Here is a 22,785-nt window from a genome sequence, read left to right as displayed (position 1 = left end):
TCCTATTTATGAGGTGTGTGAGATAGAGGTTGTGTGTAAGAGTCTTATGGCTATTGAGTTGCCTCTGAATCTCTGATTAGTGGTACTCCTACGAAGAGCTTTCTCTGCAAGTATGTTGTAATCTATTTTTGATTGCTAAATAAAATATTGAGCTGCTTTTGGAGTGTGGGGTTTTTCTCCCGAAAGGGTTTTCCCCACATAAATCACTGTGTTGTGGTATGAATGCTATTATATCTATTTCTATTTTCTGTAACTGTTGTAACAATCTGAAAATTTTTTGCATTACCCTCCTCTCAAGGTTAGTGTAGGAAGTTGTTTCCGCTACTTAACTTCCTTACACTCATCTCCCAAAACATTCCTAATAGAATGTAATACCAAAGGTTGTCTAGAAGAAGTCATAAACAATAGGCACTTGTTTGTTAATATCCCTAATAAATCCACCTATCTCTCGATGGACTTCAATATTATTGGCATGTCAATTCTTCCTAGGGCCTCCTATTAGCGCTACTTACCAAATTGAATGAAACAAAATGAATTGTATTTAACCATTATTTCCTTTTAAATCCCACTTGATTCCATGATGTCCACCTCAACATCATAAGTGCATTTTCCTATTATAAAATGATGACAATACATCTTCCCTTATGAGTGATATGTCACTTATTCTAAATATTATGGATATGGTCAGGGTGATCCACAATGTTATTCCACTAAAAACTTACTAGCACTATCCCTTTGGTACTTCCTAGTTTCCAAGTATTTCACCATTAAGTATAATGATGCCAAAATTATCTACCCCCATTTTGGCCAAGGCTTCCTTATTCTAAAGCTTTTGATCCTCATTCTAGGAGTTAACATTCATGATGTTAGATGATGTCACACATTTGTTGTAATAATGATGTTGATGTGAATGATCGAATAGAATTGCCATGTCATCATTTCATCTCCACTCTCAAATGCTTGAATTATTTTATCAGGACATCTATTCATTGATAGCCTTCTTGGATAATTGATATTCTTGCCCATTGCCTTCTTCGTAAACATGGGTGACCTTGAATTCCTAAACTTTCCTAATAAGGTTCCTCATCAAAACAAGTCATTTGTTTAGTTTCCAATTAGGTGCCTTGCCTTTTCTAATGAGATTAATAGTAATTAGCAAGTCTCCTTCTAGATGAATTATCTCCACCCCCAATTCCTCCTCTAATTCCAACCCTCTTAGAGAAGCCCTAAATTCATCTTCATTGTTGGTAGCCTTACCAATGAATTCTAATATTTCTGCCAAGGTTCCTCTATCTTTATCTCTCACAATTACTCTAATCCCACTTTACTCAAGGTTGTCTTTAGCAGCCCTATCAACATTAATTTTAACCTAGCCATCCTTAGGGGTTGTCCAAACAGTGTTCCTTCTAGCTTCCAGGCTCTGATTGACATCATCATTTACCTATATATTTGGAACAAGTTTAGGAAATTTCTTCATCAATTCTTCATCCCAAATTGTGGAGATGTTTTTCTTAAGAGGTAAGTTTCTGGTTGTTGAATTGACTAGTTTTGTAATTCTTGTTTCTAATTTTTGAATAAATACTTTAATTGGCATAGTTGTTTCCTTAAAAATCATTTTATTCCATTCTTCCCATAGCCCCCAAATGATTGTGGAAGGAAGACATTTACAAATACAACCAAAAACCCCTTTAGAATATTTCTTTTACCATATAGTAAACCATTCTTTTAGGGCTTGAGAGAAGGGCCTGCTAAAGTTTAGTTTACTTGTGAAATGTTTCCAACATCTTTTTGAAAAATTACAAGTGAAAAGGGGATGATTAGTATTCTCTTCATTATTCTCACACAGGGGACATCTACTTGGTCCACATATCCCAGTTTTGTTAAGTTTGTCCTGTGTGAGAATTTTATTCTAAATTGATAACCATGAAAATACCCTTGCTTTAGGTAAAAAAATACTTACCCCATAAAAAACTAAATTCAGCCACTACTCATCTTCAATAATAGCCTCTTTTACTTTGTAGCCAATCTTCACCCTTTATTCACCATCCTTGGAAGCACACCATCCAATTTAATCTTCCCCCTTTGAGAGGGAAAAAGATGTTGGAATCCAAGAACACTAAGAGGGGGGTGAATCATTGTTCTACCGATAAAGTGAGTTTTGAACTTATTCCTTATTAACTGCTTAATAGTAAATAAAATTAGAATGTATACACAAAATAACACAATGAAAGGCAACACCATAACACCAATATTTATACGTGGAAAACCTTACAAAGGGAAAAACCATGGTGGGGTTGATACCCACAATATCTATATGCTTGATCAAGGTATACAAATATTACATAAGAGGGTTTGCACATGCAAAAAGGCCAACCGCCTAGAGCTCTCTGCTCAAACACAAAATATAGGAAGTCTCACTAACTTAAAAAAAAACTTACAAGTGTTTACAAATGAAAATGAAATTATAAATAGCATCTGACCATGCTGGATAAGTTTCAGTGTCATCTCATAACCTCCTCTATATACCAGTTCTTTGATACTTTGTTCTGCTACCGGTTAAGTTGTGCACGTGAAACTACACATAATCACTTCTAATCACATACCAAAACTTACTGAAATATTCGCAATCAAAATATCGCATACCATCTAACATATGTCTGATCTATCACTGAGGTGATCTGATGGACTTTTAAAGCACTGAAAGGGGGGTGAATCAATGACACCAAAAATAATACTACTTTAAACACTGACCGGTAGATAAACTTAATAAGTTTGTTAAATAGTATGTATGCAATCAAAAATGATATAACAACATCCACAATAAGTAAAAAATCCACCATAACACAAGTGTTTATACGTAGAAAACCCAAATAGGTAAAAACCATGATGAGATGGGACTCACAAGTTAACTATCTACAATAAAAGATAACTGACCGGGTAGGGTCTACAAATGCTCTACTAGGAGTGAACCCTATTAAGGATCCCAAAGCTTAGTTAAAAGCTATACCATGTAAAAGGTAGTACCCTGTAAGGAGTAACCTTGGTGGAGGATTTCTAAATCCAAACTAATGGATCACCTAGTTAGAGGATTTGAACAATGAATCTTGTTAGAGCTTACCCGGTTAGGGGATTTGACTATTGTAGTGATTAGAAAACAACAAGTGATGTGATCTAGTGATAGCACAAATTGCTTGTATAGATCCTCTTCTGTGCACTTAACTCCTCTTTACCAACATACTCTGCAACTTAACACTTCTACCTTTACACATAGCATATTACTTTCGCTCATACAAAATTATTCACTGTGATGTCAATATATAGACATTTTAGCTTTCATGTTGGCATCTAGAAATCATTACACAATTACCAAGGTGCATTTTATCTAGTCAAGTGATCATAACTCATCACAAAAATACTGCCAAATCTTGTCGGTAAGGATAACTCGTCCCGACTTGTGATAACTCATCACATAATTAATGAATACTAGTTGGAGTTAAACATATAAACCATTATCCTTGATGCTCCTATGATAATCTTTGCTTAATCTTTATGTTTCCGCCGAGTTATGTTGATCCACTGGTTTTCACCAAGTACCGGTTAGAAATAAACCTCTAGTATACTAGTTGTAGTATACACAACTTGAAGTTACACGAGTAGACAATGTGAACATATGCGTGCATGTGTTTCATCAATGACAACATATGATGAACTCGTTACAATCATCATCAATCCAACATGATCTACTTAAATATGCTTCTAACTTAACCTTGTCGGCTTCAACAAGAAATATAAACAAGTCGGCTACTGGAACATAATGAAAATCAAACATAAATCCAATGACCATGTCGGCCATCACACGTTACCACCAAAATCCATGAAGACATAATCGAGACCAAAATATTTCCTTAGTTGGGTCCTATTCATTATCGGGTTCCATATACACATTACCATGATCTGGACATGTTACTTGTATCGGGACTTAGCTGGGTATAAAGTGAATGCCGATGCTGGTGTCAGTGTTAGTGTAAAGCAATGTGAATACCAATACCATCTAAGTGCAATGTACACCGGTTAACCAAACTATGAAACCATTTACCCTGAGATGATGAGTTGCCATAAATGACAACCCATAATGTCATGAACCTTACTAGATGAGTGTCAATTGCCAACAATCTCCCCTTTTGGCATTGATGGCAACAGTCATGTGAAAAATGACACCATCTATAAAATTGACACTGAATTCAAATTTGTTGATCTATACATGTGTCTGCTATATACATTTGATGCTCCCCATGAGAAATATATACATTTTTCACTTATTCCTCCCCCTTTGACATGAATGGAAAAGAGGAGTGCCCACAAATAATTATGTACAATTATAGACATGAGCCAGTTCTATACAAACTTCAAAATATGTGCATATATATTCTTCAAAAATGAAAAGTATCCCAACCATTCTTAAGAGATTCAATAATGGAGATGAATCCATTCAAGATGTTGGCATGATATTTTATTTCTTCTGAAGTAGTGGGATCCTCCTTTTGCAAGTTAGAAATATACTTTGTTTTATGAAATAGCAGATTATCAAGCCAGGGACCAATCAGATTTTGGAGCTCATTTGTTTTCCTTATTATTTTGTCCCCATCCTTCTCCAATTCAAAAATTTAATCCATAACCGTCAAAATTGGACCATCTAAAGAATTTTTCAAATTACCTATCGGGTTGTAGGAGTTAGAAATTTGAATTAATTTTTTCCTATAGTCAGACAGTTGCTTGTCTATGGAGATGGTTAGCTTATCAAAATCTAGACAAGTCTTATAAACATTATCTCCTTCAGCCAAAGTTGCATCAATGGACTACAAACAAGTCTAAAGTTTCTCCTTACCCATATCAATCATTTGCAAAAATGTTAACTTCCAAGCCAAAACAAAACTTTCTTTAGCCTCTGTTAGTGAAATCTTTAGTAAAGAATCATAACACTTAGGGATAAAATCAATTATTTCCTCTAATTTACCTAAAGAGCTTGCATCATTTGGAGCTTGAATTTTCAAGACTAATTGGTTCAAAACCTCAAAACTGTGCTCAATCAATTTCCTATCCTTTGACTCTGCCTGAGCCAATTCTTGAGTAGTCTGTGTCTAAAGAGCTACCACTACCAAAATCTTCTATGTCAGTGGCATCATATGGTATATTTTATCAAAGTTGATGGAAATTTGTGGTAAATTCCCTTTAGCTATGACAAAAGTGTCAATTGCCAAGCCAAAGGAGAGATCCACCATAGTCTCCTTACCCTTATCAGCCAGAGAGATAACCTTTGTATCCTTTAGTTCTTATGCACTGGTGGCTTCACCACTTGGTGCCTCACCCAAAACCTAAGTATCCTCTGCACCTATATCCTTATTTATATCTACTTTGCATCCTCTATTATCTGTACATTATCTATCGGGATATCCTCTATTTTAAAATGGGACTCAGTAACCGGTACAATGATATCTAGTTGAGTGCTTGCCGATTTATCAGTATTTATAGTTGGTTTGTCAGCTGGTTTCATATCCTTAGGTAACTGAATGTTCTGTGATTGTACAAAACTAGAACTTAACTCATAGCCAAGACCCAAAAGAACTCTCACCCATTTATCAATTGTCTCCTTTATGATTTCTTCAAGTTTATCCAACATGAGACTGTTAACTCTGAATTTGGGATTGAATTCTAATAATCCAGTTTTATTGATTAAATCATCCATTTCCAGAGGGGTTATAGAAGGACAAAGGTTGACCAATTAGGTCTCCTTAATCCACCTATCCAAAGACTGAGTGTGTATCTTTCTGACCTCTAATCTATCAAATAACTCCTTGGGAAAAACCTTTTCTAATTCTATCAATGCCCTACTAAATGAATCAAGATATAAAAGAATAGCCTCTTCTATTTTCTTCTTGTCCTCCTCACCACAATCATCAAACAATGTAGAAATGTTATCTAAATTACCATCATTTACAATATGTTCAATCAAATTTTGTGCATTCATCTTTTTCTTACCAGTTCTCTATTTAGATTCTAGTTTAGTTTTCTCATCTAAATTGGATTTTCTCTTATGTAAAATGGTGATCTTTGGCCTCTGAGGAGTTTCCTTGACAGGTATGATCCTTTCGTTCTTCTTTCTTCTCCCTTAATACTCTAGTAAAAATGCCTTTGCCCTTGGGAACCTCCTTGATCTCGGTATCTTATTCTGTTTCGGAAGAAACAATCATATAATATCGAGTTGCCTTAGGTTTCTTCTTGGGTGGCTCTACTAGTGTCTGACTAGTAGGCTCATCTTCTAGTTGTTTGGATGTCTCAGATGTAACTAAGACCACATTGGGTGTGTCCTGAGCTACTTTCCAAGATTCCCTTTCCTCTTTCCTCTTCTGTTTTAACTCTTTCTTCCTCTACTCTTCCAAAATTTTAACATGATGCTCAACCTTATATCTATCTGCACCTTCACTTATCATTGACTCTAATACTAGCCAGGTCATCTTCTTTTGGATTTCCAGAGCTACCTGTCTTGGATGAACTTTAAGTCCTTTCTCCTTAGCAGTTCCAAATTTCTCCCTTTTCATCTATCGGTGTTTGCAAAAGGTGTTGTACATAGGCAACTAGAGTAGCTTCCTCAACCTCATAACCCATAGGCATTATCCATATAGTCCTCAGTTGTACAACTTCCATCATACATTCATCTTTATCTACCATAAAGAAAATTGTGCCCTTGTATTTCTCAACTATAGATTTAGGAATCCAAAACCTATTCTTTATTTCCTCCGTAAATGTTTTTAAAAATGGCCATAGATTGGCTTTCTTATCCTTATCACCTTATCTATCCAAAATTTGAGCAATCTTAGTTGCTAACAAGTGGTCAAAAGCCCACTGAGTCTTTCCAAAACTGGGAACAGTGCCCAAAAAGTAAAATACTAGACAAATGATGAAGGAGCCATACTGGAAAGTCTTTTTTTTGTCTTGCTTGATCTTTTGTAGGTTAGTCATGTGTTCCTTTAGTATTACACTACATAGATCATAATGGACTTCCTCCTTTACCATCTGATAAGCAACCAAAATTTTGTTGCTTGCTATAGAGTTTAATCAGTTTTACTGATAAACCTTATAACCAATAACCATTGCTGCAAATTTAACATCTATGTACTTGACATCATCTATCCTCATAGACCTTCCATCAAAATTTTTGCCAGTAAGTTTATTAATTTCAATGTGAGATAACTTACATCTAGTATCAGGAATGCCTCCGATTTTGTGAAGACATGCGACATTCTTGATAAATTCCTTAGTAATCTTGTACGGCTAGTCCAACGAGATGAATTCTCCATGAATATGGCTCAAAACATAGTGTACCCATTCTGCCTCATCAAAAGTTGGGAAATCCATAAATTGCATGAAACCCTTCCTCTGCAAATGTGCCAATTTCGGTTTTAGTTGGTTGTCAGAAATTAGCTTTTTAGTGAAAACACAGGACAACTCATAATCTCCAAGTTCTTCAATGTTGCAATGGATGTATGCCCTAGTATCCTCTATATGAAGAACTCCATGATAAAGTTGTGAAAATGCACCTAATGGCTCATCCAAAAGGGATTTATATGAATGCTTCTTTAAAATGCGACGAGGGCAGTTCTTAATCTCAACCACCAAGGGAGTATCAATCCTAGATGAAGATGAAGCCTTTGAAACCAAACATGAAAGCTAGGGTTTTTGAAAACACTAAAATACCTCGAAAATGTTTTCGAGAGATCAAATTGTTCAAAAGAAAGTGCTTGCTCAATTTTCTCTAGAACTCTGAAATGCTCTGGATATTCACTCGCTTGAATACTTGATTGTTGTGTGAAGAAAATAAGTTAACTTTCCTCTTTTATCGTCGTTAACCCCAATTTTCCATTGTAATAAATATTGTCGGTTAGGCTTGACCGGTTCACATGATCTACAAGTGGATTCTGGTAAACCACTAAAATCTCCTTAATATCCATCTGCAATCAAAATATTCTGACTACCAACCTAATCTGGGGTATCTGCATGATCTTTAATCAATTGCCTACCCCTAAGGTTGAGTACCTTAGTTACCAGTTGAATCTTCTATCGGTGTAGGACCTGATGACTCTGTCGGTTGTTCTACCGGTGGTGTATCAGATCTTCTCACCCATCTCATGTCATGTTGTTTCCTGATGTCTTCCACTTTTTCTTTTGCCTTCTCATCTACATTTCCATTAGTTTCCAGTGGATTCTTACTTCTACAATATTTAGAAATGTGCTCAATCTTATTGCATGCATAACAAACTATATTGTTTTTTTGCACTGCTTTGTTAAATCCTTGATTTAATTGATTTCCTTTTGATGTGCATTGGTTAGCCATATGTCCAAATCTACTATATGCATGACATCTTACATTTCCAAGATTGGTGAATGATACATTGTTATGATTATTTCTATTTTTGCACTGACTAGCCAAATGACCATATTTATTGCAAATAAAGCATGTACCATTGAATTTGTGAGAATTAGGTTGTCTTACTAGTGATTTTTGCATCCGTTTGACATGATTTTGCTTATGTCTGGTTGATGTATCTTGTTGTGCAGTACTAAAGCTTTCTCCTTCTTCATAACCAAGATCTCTTTTGTCATTAGCATCTCTCTGATTCTTCAGCAATTCATCAAGTTTAGCAGAGCTATCCTTGAACTTGTCCTTGTACTCATTTGTAGTAACCAAATAATCTCTCATGATAATAATCTATCTTTCAAGTTCTTGTTCATTTTTCTGGGATTGGGTCAACTCAAGTTTCAGCATATCATTCTCATGAGTCAATCTATTGCATTCCTCAGATCTGTCCTTCAATGCTTGAGCTAGGTTTTCTTCATTTTTCTTTCTTTCCTCAATCTCCTTACACATCCTCATAGTTAGGGCTTGCATCTCATTCTTTAAGATAGTGTTCTCCTGAGTAAGTTTCTAACAATGATCCTTCATAACATCTTCCTCATCACTACTCTGATTTTGCAATTGATTACAAAGTTCTCTTCTCAAAGCTTTCCTTGAAATGAAATGATGTGTTCATGAGATTTTTTCAATTCATTTTTTAGTTTACTGTTCTCCATCTGATCATTATCAAGATCCTCAAGAGCAATTCTAAGTTGCTGATGTAGACCGATTTCCATTCATTCCAAATTTTGGATCTTCCTCAAGTGGTTAATTTTTTTCCAAGGAACCAAGCTCTAATACCAATTGTTGGAATCCAATAACACTGAGAGGGTGGGGGGGTGAATCATTGTTCTACCAGTAAAGTGAGTTTTGAACTTATTCCTTATTAACCGGTTAACAGTAAATAAAATTAGAATTCATACACAACATAACAAAATGAAAGGAAACACCATAACACCAAGATTTATACATGGAAAACACTGCAAAGGGAAAAAACATGGTGGATTTGATACCCACAATATCTATATACTTGATCAAGGTATACAAATAGTACATAAGAGGGTCTGCACATACAAAAATGCCAACCGCCTAGAGCTCACTGCTCAAACACAAAATATAGGAAGCCTCATTGATCTACATAACACTTAAAATTGTTTATAAATGAAAAGGAACTTATAAATAACATCTAACCATTCTGATAAGTTTCAGTGAATGCTCTGATAACCTCTTTTGTATACTAGTTCTCTAATACTCTATTATGCTACTGGTTAAGTTGTGCATGTGAAACTCCACACAGTTGCTTCAAATCACATACCAAAACTCATTGAAATATTCACAATCAAAAGCTTGCATACCATCTAACATATGTCTTATCTATAGTTGAGGTGAACTACTTAAATATCTTTCTTACTTAACCATGTCAGCTTCAACAAGAAATACAAACAAGTCAGCTGCCAGAACATAATGAAAACCAAACATAAATCTAATGACCATGTTGGCCGTCATACATTACCATGAAAATCCATGAAGACATAATCGAAACCAAAAGATTTTTCTTAGCTGGGTCCTATTCATTATCGAGTTCCATATACATGTTACCACAATCTAGACATGTTACCTGGATTAGGACTTAGCTAGGTATGAAGTGAATGTCAGTGTTGGTTCTAGTGCCAATGTAAAGCAATGTGAATACCAATACCGGTTAAGTGCAATGTATGTCAATTAACCAAACTATGAAACCATTTTCCTTGAGATGATGAGTTGCCATCAATGACAACCCATAATGCCATGAACCTTACTAGATGAGTATCAATTGCCAACAAAAGATATGTCTTTAAGGATTGCAGCTAAGTGCTCCTTTTCTTCTTGTGGAGAATTTAAATTATTGAAACCTTTCCATCTCCATTTGGTCAGGTTATTATCCATATAGATTTCCCTATAATTATGAATTTTGGTTCCCCATCACCTAATAGTTTCTATATCTTCCATGTTAGGAATAAATTTGAGAGCTGAGAACCCTTCCCATGAATCACCCTAAAAGGAAGTTGTTTGTTTATTTCTGATATCCCATGTAACATTCTTAGAAATGATGTCTCGACTATCCATCATGAAATTCCAAATTATTGAGCCTTTGGGTGGATTTTTGGAGGTGAGGATTCAACAAGGATAATCTAAATCCAAGTACTTTCTCCTAAGAATCTTTATCAATTTATGATTTTTCTTATACATGCTCCAAACTAACTTGGCACCCATAGCCATATTCATTATCCATAGCTACTTCACCTCTACCCCTCCAACATCTTGAGGTTTGTATATTTTTTCCCAAGAGATTAGAGGTATTTTCTATGATTCATTCGGGCCATTCCAAAATAAAAATTCCTCATGAATTTCATGATAATATGTTCCACTAGACCAGGGATCTTCATGCATGACATGGAGTATATAGGAATAGATGACAAGACAACTTTGATCATCAAGATTCTACCCATTGAGGTTAACCATTTTTTTTTCCAAGATTCCATCTTCCTTCTCCAATTCTTGATAAGACTATCCCAATAGTATTTTTTATTAATTACCACAAATAAGGGCATACCTAAGAATCTCCCTGAGAAGTTGGCCATTCTCAACTCAAGGATTCAAGCTATATCTCTTTAGAACCTGGGTTGAACATTAAGGAAGAAAACTTCTAATTTTCTCCAATTTATGCCTTGTCAAAGGCTTTTTTGTAATCATCCAATAGTTTCTTGATATTATTGGCTTCACACCTTGAGGCATCTCCAAATAGGATAGTATCATCAGAAAATTGTTGGTGAGTTATTGGCTCTACTTCAGGAGTAGCTATAATACCCTTCCACAAACCTTCTTCCATAGCTTTGGTAATACTCCTACGCAAAGCTTCTGCCATAATAATGAATAGAAAAGGAGACAAGGGATCTCCTTATCTTATTCCTCTAGTAGAATTGAAGAAGCCTTGCACCTTCCCATTAACCAATACTAAGAACTTAGGATTCAAGATGCAACTTCCTACCCACTCGATCCATTTTTCAACAAAATTAAACTTGTTTAGAACTTTGAGGAGGAAGTGCCTATCTACCAAATCATATGCTCTCAGGATATCTATCTTGATGATCATGCTTGGGATTCTATCTTTCTTGGCCATGTTAATAGTTTCATGCACTATAATAATGCCCTCATCTATAGACCTTCCTAGCAAGAAGCCACTCTATTCCTCAAAGATGACATCATTTGACACCTTCTTGAGTCTGTTTTTAATAATCTTAGTAACTACTTTATACACTATATTGTAGAGAGAATGGGTCTAAAGTCACCAATGTTTTGTGTCTCTTTTTTCTTGGGGATAAGGGTCGTTGAAGGTGCCCAACATTGTCATTTTCCTTCTAGATTATTCTATAGCTCTAAATAGATCCTCTTTTACTATCTCTCAAAAGGATTGAAAAACTTTGGCCGTGAACCCATCTAGCCTTGGGGCCTTGTTTTCTCCCATATGAAGGACTACAAATCTAACTTCTTCCAAAGAGAATATAGCTCCTTATTTTCTTCCTTCTTAATGATTGAGGGAATATTATTAAAAAATATATCTTTCTTCCTCATGATCTAGAGCTTCTCTGCTTAGAATAGTTTGAAAGTATCTAACAACTTCAACATTAACTTCCTCAATGGATTGTGTTTTGGATCCATCTCCTTTCTCCACCTCCACTATTGTATTCCTGATTCTATTGCTTGAAGATGAATTATGGAAGAATTATATGTTCATATCCCCTTCTTTGAGCCAAATGTCTCTTGAGTTTTGCCTCCAAGAGAATTCTTCCCAAGCTACAATTTTTGCCAATTTTGATCTAAGGCTTTTTTCCTTTTTCACACTCCTCTGCTCTCATTCCTTTCTCTATTATTATCTCATTCAACAATCTCAATTAAGTTTGTACCCTTTCTCTTTCTTCAAAGATATTTTTGAAGTGATTTTTGTTCCATTATTTCAACTTATGCTTAGCATAAGTTAGCTTCTTGCTAAGTTTGAACATATGAGAGTGATTCCTTATTACAGGCCTATTGGCAACAAAAATGAAGGAAAAATGAGGGCAGGGGGTGAATCAGTGTTCACCAGATTATCAAACTTAACCACAATAACAAATCTAGTAAACTACAACAATAACAAAGATAAGCAAATATATGGTAGAACACACAACACCAATTTTTTTACATGGAAAACCCAGTTAAGGGAAAAACCATGGTGGGAACCTACCCACAATAAGATGATACTCTATAGTAGTATATGTAAATATTACAATGGGGAATGCACCTACATTCAGTCTCACTACTTAAAATATAATAACCCAAAAGGCTACAACCCTCAGGGAAGTCTCACTGACTTACAACAATATTCAGACTACAATCTGGAAGGAGTGAACTGAAAGAATACCATCTCCAAATGTATCTTGACAATTCTGGTTAAGCACATATGTCTTCTACAACCCTCCAAAACTCCTCTCAATCACACCGAAGGATGAATTCCTTTGTTCGCACATACACCATTCTCTGATAATGCAAACACAACACTCATAGACAAATTACATGAATATGATAGCTATTTATACAATTCATCAACCTTGACAACAAGGTTGGCTAAACCCTCAACACCTAATTACAAAATTGCATTACACGATACAAAGATTGACCACCGTACCAATAACATGATATACATGACATAACATGATCCTAAATCAAATCTCCAAATACGCAACACCACCAGAAATCTCACCAAGATCAATTGCAACACTCTACACCACCAAGAATATTGTATAACATGAAGAACATCATTGGATCATGAAAATCACCAAAACATTGCATAACAATCAATGTGGATCATCAAAACAAATAGGACATAATTAGAGAACACCAACAAGCACATTAGAATCATCAGCAAGAGTTGCACCAACACCACTTATCAAATCTTCATCGATCAACATCTAAACCTCAAAAACACTCAAACCACAACAACTGTTACAAAGAAAGATAGCCCGTGGAGCACCAAATCATGAACCATCTACATCTACATCCCAAGCAATTTTCCAAAATCTTAGTTGAAGATCTAATCACACCAGAATTTACTAGATGAAAGATCAAACTCTGCAAAGCACTAATCAGAAAAACCTCTACAAACCGGATCATATGATATGATCAATTAAGATTTATGGATCACTAAAACCAATACAAAAAAATGTATTGATACTAGAAATACTCCAAACACTAATTCATGAAACCAATAAACCAATTTACAATCACTAGAGTAATAAATCACAGGAATATGTTGACATCAATGACAACAATATATCCTAGCAGCAACAATGGCCAACAATCTCCCCCTTTAGCATTGATGTCAACATATGAATTTGAAAAACAATTAATGCAAAGAAAGAAAACATCTCCAACAAACTCCCCCTAATATCAAGTAGATAAAATAGTTTTTCACATGCTTCTCTTCCCCTTTGACATCAATAACAAAGGTCTTCAAAATAGAAAACCAAAACTCTCCCCTTTGAACAAATCATGATTCTCTCCCTCAATCCAATCTCAAATAGACTACTCCACTAGAGGAGCAGCATAAACTCATCAATCTAGATAGAAGAGAAGACTATGAGGTCCAATGGATTGATGCAACTTAATGCATCTACTTCCCATTAGGAGGGATAGATACCCCTCACTTATCTCTCAAGTAAACAAATGTATCTGCAGGCAAAGGCTTAGTAAAAATATCAGCAATTTGTTCCTTTGTAGACACATATTCTAGCTACACTTCATCTTCACTAACTTTTTCTCTTAAGAAATGATACTTGTTTGATACATGTTTAGTCCTTGAATGTTGCACTAGGTTTTTTGACATATTAATAGCACTAGAATTATCACAGAATATGATAGTAGGCTCATCATAGATAACTCTGATATCCTTCAACATTTGCTTCATCCAAACTACCTGAGTGGAGTTACTAGCAGGATCAATATACTCAGCTTCAATAGTAGATAGGGGCACTAAATCTTATTTCTTACTTACCCATGAAACCAATTTCTCACCCAAAAAGAATGCACCACCGGAGGTACTCTTTTGGTTATCAACATTACCAAACCAATTAGCATCAGTGTAAGCATATAACATGAAATCATCATTCCTCGAATACCACAAACCATAATCCACAGTTCCTTTCAGGTATTTGAATATTGTCTTTACAACAGTGACATGACTCTCTTTTGGATCAGCTTGATATCTAGCATCCATGCACACAACATGCATAATGTCAGGTCTAGTATGAGTTAAGTATAGAATTCCACCAACTATAGATCAGTACAAGGTCTGATTAGCTTTCAGAGATTCATCATTTTTAGACAATTTTTAGCCAGCCACTATAGGAGTTCCAAATAGTTGAGAATCTTCTAACCCAAACTTCTTCAAAAATTCCTTCACATATTTAGCTTGAGATATAAATATACCTTTTCCAATCTATGAAATCTGCAATCCTAAGAAGAATTTCATCTCTCCTATCATAGAAATCTCAAATTATTTCTGCATATCATTGGCAAACTTCATGCTCAAGTTATCATCTCCTCCAAAGATAATATCATGAACAAAAACTTTAATAATTAAAATGTTATCATTCTCAATCTTTAAATATAGATTACTATCAATAGTACCTTTATTAAATCCCAATTTCAGCAAATACTTATCCAATCTAGCATACCAAGCTCTAGGGGCTTGTTTCAATCCATAAAGGGCTTTTTTTAGTTTGCATACCATGTCTCCATCATCTGATAATGATAATCCATCAAGTTGCTCAATGTAGAATTCTTCCTCAAGATCACTATTCGAAAAAGATGACATCCATCTGATATACCTTAAAGTCCTTATATGCAACGTATGCAACCAATAGTCTAACAACTTCAAGTCTAGCTACTAGACCAAATTCTCCTCATAATCAATTTCGTCTGATGCGGGAGCATCCCCGGTTGATGAGAAATCTTCCATCAACCAAAAATATTTCCTTTCAGTTTTGCTCTTGTCGAGTTCTTTATGCAGTTTTTTGTGTTCTTATCGGTTGGTACCGATAGTTTCTTTCTTTTCATGGCAGATCTTATTTTCAATTTCCAAGCTAGTTCATGTGCTTAATTCCAAATTTTTTGTTCATTTGGGTTTTTTTCCGGTTAGTTGTCACTTACAGTTGATTATTTCTGGGTTTTGGGACAATTCTTGTGCTTACCAGTTGGTTTTCCTTCATTAGCAGGGTGATTCTTGGCATGTGGATCTATTTTGGGTCTTGTTTGATGTTCTTTGGCATGTGGTTGACCTTCCTGCTGAATTGTACCTCTTGGTTGTTATTTTCCAGAAAGATTTCTTTAATTCTTAGGGTCGACCTAGTTACACATTTCATTTTCCTGCATTGATAAATGTAATCTTATGAGGTTGACTCGGATATGTTTTGGTGAGTATAAATATGTTATTATATAATCATTTGTAGGGGCAGAGGAAGTAAAATTGAGAATAAGGATTGAGATTCACATTTTGTGATCCAATTGATTCTTAGAGTCTCGGTTGGATTTATTTGGCTTGAAGCCTACATGTAACTGGTTAACTACTAGATGTTCTGAGATGATTATATGATGATAACCGATTGGTTGCCGGAAGGTCTAAGGCATTAATATGACCTATTTATGTAATATTGCTATGTTTTCATGTTTCTTTCATTGTATTGCTCTTGCTGCATAAGCCAGTCAATTCTCTTTTGAGGGTTTCACCGGTTATGGTTGCATCAAGTGGTATTAGAGTTGGTTATGGGCTGACTGGTGGAAGAGTTGTTCAAGAATATTGAGGCATTCCTTTGGGTGGAAAAATCACCAATTGGAGGTAGGTTGTGTGTGTGTTCAATAGATTGTCGAGGGGAGGCAATTAAAACCGGTAGTTAGATCATCGAGTTGAGGTAGTTTGTGAGACCTCACCTCGACTCAGCCTGACATTCAGTGGATTTTATACTTAGACTATTATGGATACTTTATTTTGATGCATTTTGAGACTTAGAACTTATATGATTTCAGGATTTGGTTAACATTGCTATGATTTGATGATTTACTTACATGCTTTATGAGATAGAACACTACATGATTGTTAGATAGAATGATATTGCAATGATAGATGTCGTTATTTGAATTTGCAGGACTTTCTTTGAATATAGAACTATGATGTATGGTTAGTTTATGTGAATTGGGATGAAATTGCTTATGTAAAATTGCTTGGTAAAAGTTGTATTTGATCTGTGCAGATGAAAATTGTATGCAAGTTATGATGTGCATTGTTATATTATTGAATTATATTATATATGGATATTTGGAAGTACTAATGTGTAAATTGAGATGCGCAGGGAAAATTTACCATGTGACCATGGAAAATTACGGAGAATCAAACCTAGACTTATGTATGTTCATAAGCCAGGGGTTGTCTATTGGGAGAGACAACACCCCGTTTGTGTTGTATTTTATTTGTAACAGTATATGCTGCATGAGTGTTAAGTGTTATTTAAATTTATTGTGTAAAAACCACAAGAGACAATTTCATGTTTTATTTGTGTCACTTGACACATGTGTGGATTTAAATTTAAATGTTTTATTTGTGTCTCTTGGTGGGAAAGTGTTTAATTATAGTTTTTCTTCTTAAATAAAATAATGTGTTGTCATAAATACTTTGGGAATATAATATTTGGGGTGGTCAACTTATGTTTGACCCGAAAATAAACTTCAGAGGGGTTTAAAATGGGTTAAATGAACACCTAGGGGTAGTTTAATAGGGTTTCCTAAAGCCCATAAGGTATACCTAGGGGTTAGGGGTAATTTTAGGCAAGTTTCTACTTTATAATGATCTTTTTAACGCTTTAAAAATTGGCTTTTTTGAGTTGAGCGAAAATTGAAAATTAGAAGTTAAAACTAATTAATATTTTTCCTTTTGGAATGAGAGTCTTTTTGCATTTTTGCTTTCTTTCCTTTTTGGTTTTTAGAAACTTGTGAGAACTCAAAAAGTGAGCTTCTTAAGCAAGATTTTTGAGAATTGGAGGGTAATCACCCACTCTCCATTTTTGGAGACAGAAGAAAATTTGAAAAGAAAATAATGTTATGGAATAGAAAAATTGATTAAGGGTAGAAGGAAAAAAGGATATGTGGATTGGGCAGCTCTTCATCAAATATCATAAAACCTTTGGGCAGATTAAGGTTGGTTTCAGTTATTCATTTTAATGTCTTCTTCTTGTTTATGTCTGGAAGTTGTTGGTATAAGAAATCTGTGTTCTTGAAAGTTTGTGTTAGAAAATCTTTTGGTATTTTTGCTTTATGAATTGTTGTGATTTGGGAGTTTTCTCAAGATCTCTTACTCTTGGGAGAGAAGAGGATCTTGAGGGTGGTAGCAGTGACAACCTTCGCATGAGAGACTCTCTTTGAGAGTGATCACAAGGGATCTTTGTGTGACCCTTGCTGCATGGCCTGTTTGTGCAATGGGGGTCATAAGGAGGGATATAAGGCTAGAATGCCTTTGGGGGGCATAAGGAATAAGGGGTTGAGATTCTTGATATTATTATTGTGCCATGAGGTGGCTTCTTGTTTATTTCATACTTGCAGTTCTCCTCAGGGTATTGGTCCACTACCACCCTTTGAAAATGTTCATCACCAAAGTGTGGTGTTGTGAAAGCCAAGTTGGGAATGTGTCTGGAATATCTGTATGCATTGCTTTCTATGTGTTTGCCTATTTGTTACCCGTCTAGGAATTGGTTCTCCGAGCTCGGGGGTGGCTACCAGTTAGCCTAGGCTAGGAGGTGAGCACTCCGTGGTCATATTGTGTTTATCTATTATGCAGGAAAGTCAGGAGAAAGAGAATAGGATCCATGAAAAAGATACAGAAGATTATTATTGAAGATACTTGAATCCAGTTGCAGATATTTGTTTAAATTTGTTATAGAAGTATGCCTCCTTCATAGAAAAGAGAAGCAAGTTGTAATTATTGATAATAGACTTGAAGTTTTACTGTTGTGGCTATTCAAGAAACATCCTATAAATTGGTAGAATATCTTAGAGTTGTTAAAGAAAAAAAAAGGAAAGCTTGTTTTATTTCTACTTCTGGTTTTTAGTAAAAGAAAAGTTATTTTGAGTTGCATGCAAAAGCTTCTTTGTATTATGGAAAGAAAAAAAAAAGAGAATAGCTTTCAATTAAAATTTATCTATATTTTACTTATGGCAAAGTAGGAGTTATTTATGCTGAAAAATCTTAAGTATTTTAAAGAAAAAAGATGTTTTATGTAAATATTTTATTAGGAAAAAAAAATCAATGAATCTTTTTATTCTAGAGAAGTATATTGTATTTCTTGAAATGTATTTCTAAATTGTATCTTTAGTTAGTGTTGATTAAAGAGCTTCTCATATATATATATATATATATATATATATATATATATATATATATATATATTTCTGAATAAACTTAATGCTTTTCCCTTTGTCATATTAGTTTAAAATTTTTGCATGTAAATCTCTTTTTAAAAATATATATATATATATATATATATATATATTGAAATATTTTCACCCTTTTTAACTTTGGTTATAAATTTATATAAATATAAATATATATATATATAAATATATATTTATATATATATTTATATATATTATATTTTTTAAAAAAAAAAATTAAAAAAAAAAAGGGAATTGTTTTTGGGTCCACGCAGACCCCACTATGTGTACGCACAGTGAGGGCCGTGCGGCGCCCACTGTGTGCACACACAGTGGAGCCGTTTCGGCTCCCACTGTGTGGACACACAGTGGACGGCCGCGGCCGCCACTGTGTGGCCACACAGTGGGGAGCCGCTAGCGGCGCCCACTGTGTGGACACACAGTGGTGCCGTGGTGCCCACTGTGCGCCCACACAGTGGCGCCACGACCCTCCCCACCTCCACTTCCGTAACCTGCAACAAAAAAAACATGGCTGCCTTGGGGTCTTCGACCCAGCAAAAAAAATTTCTGTTAAAAAGATATGGGTTAAACCCTAGCCCGGGTGGGGCTAGGGCAAATGGATTTTAAAAATAATATGATAATTAGATTTGAAAATATATATATGAGAAAATAGAACCCTAATTAGGGTTGGGGAAATATGGATTAATATTTAGAAAGTTATTGTGCTTTTGAATTAGAATTAAAATATTTAAAATATATGTAATATATATATATATATATGTATCTATATATATATATATATGGATATATATATATATATATGTATATATATATATATATATATATATATATTTATATAATTCTGGTTATAATTTGAAGCAAGTAATAAAGAGAAATTTAAAAATGGTTGGTTAGGCTATATAGTCATATTGGAGATTAAATTAATTTTTCTCTCTTATTTTTCTTTAACGTGATTGATTTAATAAGCCTAATGGCTAGGTATCTCGAGGAGATAAAATTAAACCAGTTAGTTTTTTGCAAATAATATTTAAACAAATTATCGATGCTTAGTTCATTTCAGAATTAGCTCAAACATAATTATGAAAATTTCTTTAACGCTTGCCGTGTGAGTGAACTTGTTAATTAATTAGTATGTTTTAAAAAAAAAAATTGTTTCGTTTTTGCCCTAAATTTTGGGCATGACATAGTTCACTAGAGTGGAAGAGGAGATGTCGCCTAGAAGGAAAAACCCTTAGAGAGTAGAGCAGATGATGGAAGACTTCAAGAATGAAGTGATGAATGAAATCCAAAATGCTTTGGCTAGTTTGTGGAGAAACCCTAAATCTAAGGATGAATATGAAGAATTTGTTGGAATAATGATACATTTGTCATTAGTAAATAACACTTAGTGAAAACACTTATTCGATTTTGAATGCTTACCGAGCTCATCACTCAGTCTACAGCCTATACCGAGCATTCAGTAAAGCTCACCGATTAAACAGTTCAAATCGAGCAGTAAGACTGTCACCGAGCATATGAGACAAACAGCAGTTACCGAGAAGTCAGTTCTCACCGAGTCACCAGTGGTTACCGAGTGACACTATATCTACCGAGTCACCACAGCTACCGAGTTCCAAGCTACACTTCGGGACTAGTATGAACCGAGCTTCTACTCTTACCGAGAGCATGACAATGTCGAGTACTATAGTGGACGCCGTGTATCAGAAGATCACCGAGCCAGCTTGTGGAACCGAGTATCTACCGACTTAGTAATATTTTGTTCACCTATGTAAGGCTGACTTAAGAATAAGTTTATGTTATTAATTTGTATGAGGCCGACTTTATGAAATGTAAATGTAATTATGGACGGTATATATATGTGATGTATTATACCATCTGTAATATGTATGATGTATGTAAGATGTATGGATATGCGAAATTAGAAAGAGCAGAGCAGAAACTACATTAAGGCAGCAGACTAGAACATTTTCGCAGAGTCAGTAAAGGAGCAGAATCGACATATCTATCTCAGAAGGAGATCAATACTCAAAGGATCTTATCAGCAATAAAGTTGTAAGTCAAGATCTACTGTTTCATCCTAACAGTTGAATCAGTTTGTAAATCCTTTTACCGGGTAGACTTAACAGTCTTTTGTAAATCTCTTGACCGAGTGCATACTTCATTGTATGTTTGTAAATCCTCTAACAAGGTGGACCTAGCAGTCCAAATTTGCTTCTAACAGGGCAGATCATCAAAAGTGATCATTGTAAGCCTTAACCGGCCAACTTTTACTGCAGTACCAAAGTTTTGTGGGTACCATCCCCACCCCAGTTTTACTTTCTATTTGGAAGGTTTCTGGGTCACCAAATCTTTGTGTTAAGTGTTGTGAATGAGTATACTTTCATGCATACAGTAGATTAAATGAATGAATGGTTTAATATATGCAAGTGCAGAAATGAATCTAAAGTTTTAAAAGTTACTGATTCACCCCTCCCCTCTCAGTAACTTGGTTAGTCCTGAATATTTTCAACAATTGGTATCAGAGCTTTGTGGTTCTCAGAATAAAAGTTTGACAGCTTGAGAAAAGATCAAGACAATGGAGATATTCAGACTTGACAAAGCTATTGAGAATGAAAAGCTAGATCTGGAAATTGCCATAGCACAACTCAAAGAAGCAAGAGAACATCTTTCCCAATCCCTAAAAAGAAGAAAGGAACTAGCAAAAGAAATAAATGATCATGAGTATGTTGAAACAAAAATTGAAGATCTCTTTCCTACAAGCAGTTCAAATGAAGTAGATGAAGCAAACAATGCAATCAAAGAACTCCTAGAAAAAAATGGATTACTGCAAAAAGAAGTAAGGATGCTAAGAAGAGAACAGGAAATTCAGTCTGCAAGATTTTGTGAAATCTTGGAACAAAGGAATAAAATGCAAAATGAAATAGAAGGAAGAAACAATGAAATTGTACAGCATGAAGATCTCACCGAGCAACTCTCCAATGCAAATGAAGAGATCAGAATTCTCAAAGAACAGAATGAAAGTTTGAAAAATGAGCTAGATATTCAAAAGCAAGCAAATGAAAGGACGATGAAATCTCAAACAGATCAATTAAATGAGCAAAATCTTCACAAACAAAAAGGTAACGCTGGTCTTTGTTACAATGAAGAAGGTGAATCTTCCGAGCAAGGTAGCCAAAGAAATCAAAGACCTACATGCAATTACTATGGTAAGACAGGTCACGCATCAAACAAATGTTGGAGCAATGGAAAGACAAGATTCAAAGGCAAATGCTACAGCTGTAATCAGCATGGTCACAAGGCTAGTGAATGCAAGGAAAAACCAAAATTTGAAGGCAAATGTCACAAATGCAAGAAACAAGGTCACAAGGCATCAGAATGTAGAACAAAGACATTCACTCTAGCAGAACAAATTGTCAAAGCAATATTTGGTTGGGATTACAATACCTGGTGCAGATGTCATTATTGTGGAGAATATGGACACATTGGGATGAATTGTATAAGGCATCATCTAAGGAAGAAAGATACAACTATAAGATGTTATACATGCACTTAACTCGGACATATAGCAAAGAACTGCATGAACACAAAGAAGGTTGAAGATGAAAAGAAAGCTAAAGCTGACAACATTCGGAAATAGATGAGACAGTAGTGGGTTCCTAAATCTACCGAGCAGGATAATCCAAGCAATGGTCCTGTCACTCAAGAATTGGGTGACCCCACCATTACAAATTAGATCCATTAAAGAAGATAAGGAACTGCATCTTCAAAGCCTTACCATAAGCAGTTCCAAAATACAAAAGCACAATTGATGAAATCAGTATTTC

The sequence above is a fragment of the Cryptomeria japonica genome, chromosome 7 (assembly GCF_030272615.1).
Source record: "Cryptomeria japonica chromosome 7, Sugi_1.0, whole genome shotgun sequence".
In the NCBI taxonomy this organism is placed as follows: domain Eukaryota; kingdom Viridiplantae; phylum Streptophyta; class Pinopsida; order Cupressales; family Cupressaceae; genus Cryptomeria; species Cryptomeria japonica.
Note: the sequence above shows the minus strand (reverse complement) of the source record.